This window comes from Macaca fascicularis, chromosome 19 (assembly GCF_037993035.2).
Source record: "Macaca fascicularis isolate 582-1 chromosome 19, T2T-MFA8v1.1".
NCBI lineage: Eukaryota > Metazoa > Chordata > Mammalia > Primates > Cercopithecidae > Macaca > Macaca fascicularis.
In genome coordinates this window covers 41445431-41451511 of record NC_088393.1, presented here as the reverse complement: position 1 = coordinate 41451511, position 6081 = coordinate 41445431, and positions in this window count along the sequence as shown.

Here is a 6081-nt window from a genome sequence, read left to right as displayed (position 1 = left end):
TCCTACAACATCCTGTTGCTTCGTAATGTTCTGAGTACAGGGAATGTGCCTTCGGGCCCTGTGCTGATCAGATGGCAGAGATAGGGTAGTCATGGTAGTACGGTGGTGGTGGTGGTGGGTGTGTTCAATGAATGAGAGAGGGAGAACAAGAAACCTCCAAAGGTCTTAATGCTGCCACAAGGGATGAATTTGTTGTTCACATATCAGGAGGTTAAAGGCAATTAGATAAACTCTAAAGAAAAGACATTCCACGAAAAACAACAGATGTTGGCAAAGATGCGGAGAAAAGTGAATGCTTGTACGCTGTTGATGGGAATGTAAATTAGTACAACCTTTATGGAAAACAGTATAGAGATTTCTCAAAGAGCTAAAAACAGAACTACCATTCCATCCGGCAAAACCGCTGTGGGTAAATACCCAAAGGGAAATAAATCATATCAAAATGACGCCTGCACCCATATGCTCCTTACAGCACTGTTCACAATAGCAAAGTCATGGATCAATCTAAGTGTCCATTAATTGAGGATTGGATAAAGAAAATGTGGTACATGTACACCATGGAATACTACTCAGCCCTAGAAAAGGATGAAATAATGTATTTTGTAGCCACGTGGGATGGAGCTGGAGGCCATTGTTATTTTTTGTTTTTTTAGGTTTTTTTTTTTTTTTTTTGAGATGGAATCTCACTCTGTCACCCAGGCTGAAGTGCGGTGGCATGATCTTGGCTCATTGCAACCTCCATTTCCCAGATTCACGTGATTCTCCTGCCTCAGTCTCCCAAGTAGCTGGGATTACAGGCACCTGCCACCACGCCCGGCTAATTTTTGTATTTTTAGTAGAGATAGGGTTTCACCATGTTGGCCAGGCTGGTCTTAAACTCCTGACTTCAGGTGATCGATCCACCTACCTCAGCCTCCCAAAGTACAGGATTTCAGGCATGAGCCACCATGCCTGTCCTGGAGGCCATTGTTCTAGCAGAAATAACTCAGAAACAGAAAGTGAAATACTGCATGATCTTTTTTTTTTTTTTTTCTTTTGAGATGGAGTCTCACTCTCTTGCCCAGGCTGGAGTGCAGTGGCGCGATCTCAGCTCACTGCAACCTCCGCCTCCTGGTTTCACACCATTCTCCAGCCTCCTGAGTAGCTGGGACTACAGGTGCCCGCCACCATGCCCAGCTAATTTTTTTTTTTTTTTGAATTTTTAGTAGAGACAGGGTTTCAACATGTTAGGCAGTCTGGTCTCTATCTCCTGACCTCATGATCTGCCTGCCTCGGCCTTCCAAAGTGCTAGGATTACAGACGTGAGCCACTGTGCCTGGCCTTGCATGTTCTTATAAGAGGGAGCTAAACAATGGGTGCATATGGACATACAGAGTGGAAAAACAGACATTGGAGACTCTAGAAGGTGAGAGAGTGGGAAGGGGGATGAGGGCTGAAGAATTACCTGTTGGGTACATTGTTCTTTATTCAGGTGATGGATATGCTACACGCCCAGACTTCACTATGACGAAATATATGCATGTAAGGAATCTGTACTTGTACCCCCTAAATGTATACAAAAGAAAAAAAAGAAGAAGAAAAAAGAAAAGAGATTCCAGAAGTAGAGGGTGGGAAGACTGAGAAACTGGTCAGTTTGGGGTCTTCTCTGCTCTGTTTTTTTTTGAGATGAAGTCTTTTTGGAGAAGCTGAGCACCAAGGCTGGGGCCCGGTGCTGAGCTGAGTGGCTGCAGGCAAGGGGAGGCTGGGAGGCATGGCCGGGGAATCGCTCCGGACGCTCCCAGGGGAGATGTGGAGGTAGAAGCCAGTCTGCCGACTACCTTCCCAGGTGAACATCTGTGGGAACCAGGCCAGCCTGGCTAAGACTGTTCTGAGAAACGTTTGTGCTTTCACACAGGCTGCCCCCTGCATTGTGGGGCAGGTGCAAAGTGCAAATGGAGATGATATATCATACGTCTAAATGTCTAAAAATTAGAATTCTAGGCCAGGCGTGGTGGTTCATTCCTGTAATCCCAGCACTTTGGGAGGGCAAGGTGGGCAGATCACCTGAGGTTAGGAGTTTGAGACCAGCCTGGACAACATGGTGAAACACTGTCTCTAGTAAAAATACAAAAATTAGTCGGGCCTGGTGGCGTGCACCAGTAGTCCCAGCAACTTGGGAAACTGAAGTGGGAGAGTCGTTTGAACCCGGGAGGCGGAGGTTGCAGTGAGCCAGGATCGCACCATTGCACTCCAGCTGGGGCAACAGAGTGAGACTTCATCTCAAAAAAAAAAAAAAAAAAGAAAAATTAGAATTGTAGCTGGGCTGGTGGCTCAAGCGTATAATCCCAGCACTTTGGGAGGCTGAGGTGGGAGGACCACTTGAGCCCAAGAGTTCCAGACCAGCCTGGGCAGCATGGCCAGACCCTGCCTCTACAAAAACTTATTTATTTATTTATTTTTTGTCAAACAGGGTATTGCTCTGTCACCCAGAGTGGACTGCAGTGATGCAGTCACGGCTCACTGCAGCGTTGAGCTCCTAGACTCAAGCAATCCTCTCACCTCAGCCTCCCGAGTAGCTGGGACTGAAAGTGTGCACCACCACGTCGGCTAATTTTTTTTTAAATTTTTTTTTTTATTTTTTCAAGATGGAGTCTCGCTCTGTCACCCAGGCTGTAGTCCAGTGGTGCAATCTTGTCTCACTGCAACCTCTGCCTCCTAGGCTCAAGCAACTCTCCTGCCTTAGCCTCCCAAGTAGCTGGGATTATAGGCGTGTGCTACCATGCCCAGTTAATTTTTGTATTTTTAGAAGAGGCAGTGTTTCACTATGTTGGCCAGGCTGGTCTTGAACTCCTGACCTCAAGTGATCTGCCCACTTTGGTCTCCCAGAGTGCTGGGATAATGGCTGTGAGCCACCACACCCGGCCCGTGCCAGCTAGGTAAAGCAAATTTTTTTTAGGGACAAAATTTTACCTTGTTGCCCAGGATGGTCTTGGACTCCTGGGCTCAAGCAATCTGCCTGCCTTAGTCTCCCAAAGTGATGGGATTATAGGTGTGAGCCACTGTGCCTGGCCCAAACAATTATTTTTATTTTATTTATTTATTTATTTTGAGATGGAGTTTCACTCTGTTGCCCAGGTTGGAGTGCAGTGGCGTGATCTCGGCTCACTACAACCTCCACCTCCTGGGTTCAAGTGATTTTCCTGCCTCAGCCTCCTGAGTATCTAGGACTACAGGTGCACACCACCACGCTAGGCTATTTTTTAAAATTATTTTTTATTAGAGATGGGGTTTCACCATGTTGGCCAGGTTGGTCTTCAGCTCCTGATTTCAAGTGATCCACCAGCCTTGGCCTTCCAAAGAGCTGGTATTACAGGCGCGAGGCACCCCAACTGGCCTAAAAATTTTTTAAAAAATTAGCCAGGCATGGTGATACATGCCTTTTTGGTCTTGGCTACTTGGGAGGCTGAGGTGGGAGGATACTTTGATCCTGGCAATGTGCCAAGTCTTCACCTGCACTCTTGCAGACACCTCAGCTTGTGTATCCACACCTGCCCTCAAAACAGCCACCTTGGCCGAGCGCAGTGGCTGACAAAGCCATGAGAATCACTTGAACCTGGGAGGCAGCGGTTGCAGTGAGCTGAAATCATGCCACCGCACTCCAGCCTGAGCGACAGCGCCAGACTCAATCTCAAACAAAGCAAAACAAAACCCAGTCACCTCTTAGTCTAGGGAAAACATACACCCACATGGCAATATAATGCCCCTCAGGATACAGCATGCAGGAAAGAGAGGCCTACCCTGGAAACAAACTGGAGGCTGTTTGGGCATGGAATTCTGGAGGTTTTGGGGACTGGGACATGGATTAGAGTCAGGGGCCAAATCTGGCCCTTCACTTGATTTTTGTAAATAAAACTTTATTGGAATATAGCCATGCTAATTCATTTATGTATTATCTTTAGCTGCTTTCAGGCTACAATGGCAAAGTCAAATTGTGACACAGACCATGTGGCCTGCAAATCCTAAAATATTCACTCTCTGGTCCTTTAGAGAAAAAATTTGCCAACCTGTCCTCCAGAACGTGGCAGTGGGCAGGCTCCAATGGGCTTGACCCCTTGGCTGTGAACTTGAGAGCAAGGCTGGGGGAGGGTATCAGAGTGGACTTCCCTAAAGTGGGGGAAGCCCCAGCCCAGAATCTGACCATGAGGAAACATCAGACAAAGCGAAATTGAAGACATTCTACTAAAACAATAGGCTTGTTCTCTTCAAAATGTCCATGTCATGAAAGGAAAAAAAAAAAAAGTTAAAGAAGCATTCCAAATTAAAGAAGACAAAAGAGGCCCTGGCGCAGTGGCTCACGCCTGTAATCCCAATACTTTGGGAGGCTGAGGCCAGCAGATCACTTGAGGTCAGGAGTTCGGGACCAGCCTGGCCAACATTGCAAAACCGTGTCTCTACCAAAAATACAAAAATTAGCTGGGTGTGGTGACAGGTACCTGTAATTCCAGCTACTTGGGAGGCTGAGGCACGAGAATAACTTCAACCCAGGAGGCGGAGGCTGCAGTGAGCAGAGATCAGGCCACTGCACTCCAGCCTGGAGACAGAGTGAGACTCCATCTCAAAAGAAAAGAAAAGAAAAAGGATTTTGGCTGGTATAACTGATGCAATCCCCACTAGTGGTCTTCTTAGGCTTATTCAAACTCACAAGATGACCACGAGTCACATTCAGAGTATTTAGAAGGATGAAGCGCGGGGGCCCCAGCTGTCACGAAGGCAGCTTCCTTCAGATAGTCATTCCTCAAATCTAGTGTCCTTGGTGCAGTTCACTCAGTAGATACAACGAGACAGGCGAGATCTACATTGGGCCTTTAGGAGAGCTGCCCTAAATGCTGGATTCATTGATGATTTTGAGACAGGGTCTCACTCTGTCACCCAGGCCGGAGTGCAGTGACACAATAGTGGCTCATCGCAGCTTCTAACTCCTGGACTCAAGCGCTTCTCCTGCCTCAGCCTCCAAAGTAGCTGGAACCTCAAGTGCATGCCTCCATACCTGGCTAATTAATTTTTTTTTTTTTTTTTGTAGAGATGGAGTCTCACTATGTTCCCATGTTGGCCTTGAACTCCTGGGCTCAAACAAGTCTCCTACCTCAACCTCCCAAAGTGCTGGGATTATAGCCACGAACCACTGCTTTCAGCATTCCTGATTTAAAAGCCCTGTGCCCCAAAGGAGACAACCCCATAACCATTCCATAAACATAGCTTCCAGGGTCTCTGCAAGGGACATGCCCAGTTACAAGAATTCCACACTTAGAAAGCAAAAACTGGTATAAACACCACATATAACTACCCGGTGATTCCAGGTACCAGGTACCAATGATCATTTTGACTCTAAGCAATAGTTGCCTAGCAATGTAGTTGACACATACTTTCAGGGAAATAACCCTAAGGTTAGATTCTCATGCAGAAGCATTTTGTTAAACTTTTGCCAATGGTGTACCTCCAAGACTTTGGTTAACACCTTTGACAAAAAAGGACAAGTTCAGGCTGGGTGCGGTAGCTCACACCTGTAATCCCAGCACTTTGGGAGGCTGAGGCAGGAGGATTGCCTGAGCCCAAGAGTTCAAAACCAGCCTGGGCAACATGATGAGACCCTGTCTCTACAAAAAAATTAGCCAGGCGTGGTGGTGTGCGCCTGTAGTCCCAGATACTGGAGAGGCTGAGGCAGGAGAACTGCTTGAGCCCAGGAGTTTGAGGCTGCAGTGAGCTATGATCACACCACCGCGCTTCAGCCTGGGTTCCACAATGAGACTGTCTCAGAAAAACAACAACAACAACAACAACAACAACAAAAAACAAGTTAGTACTTTCGGTGATCACCAGGATTTGTATTTTATTTCTATTTCTATTCCCCAATGGGATGTCATCCCATATGCTAGGCAACTGAAACAGTTTTAGGCAACCGAATTAGTCTTTATTATGCATGCGATACTCCTTTTATTCCGTGAATTCTAAACATTTTCCTTCCTTCCTCCCTCCCTCCCTCCCTCCCTCCCTCCCTCCCTCCCTCCCTCCCTTCCTTCCTTCCTTCCTTCCTTCCTTCCTTCC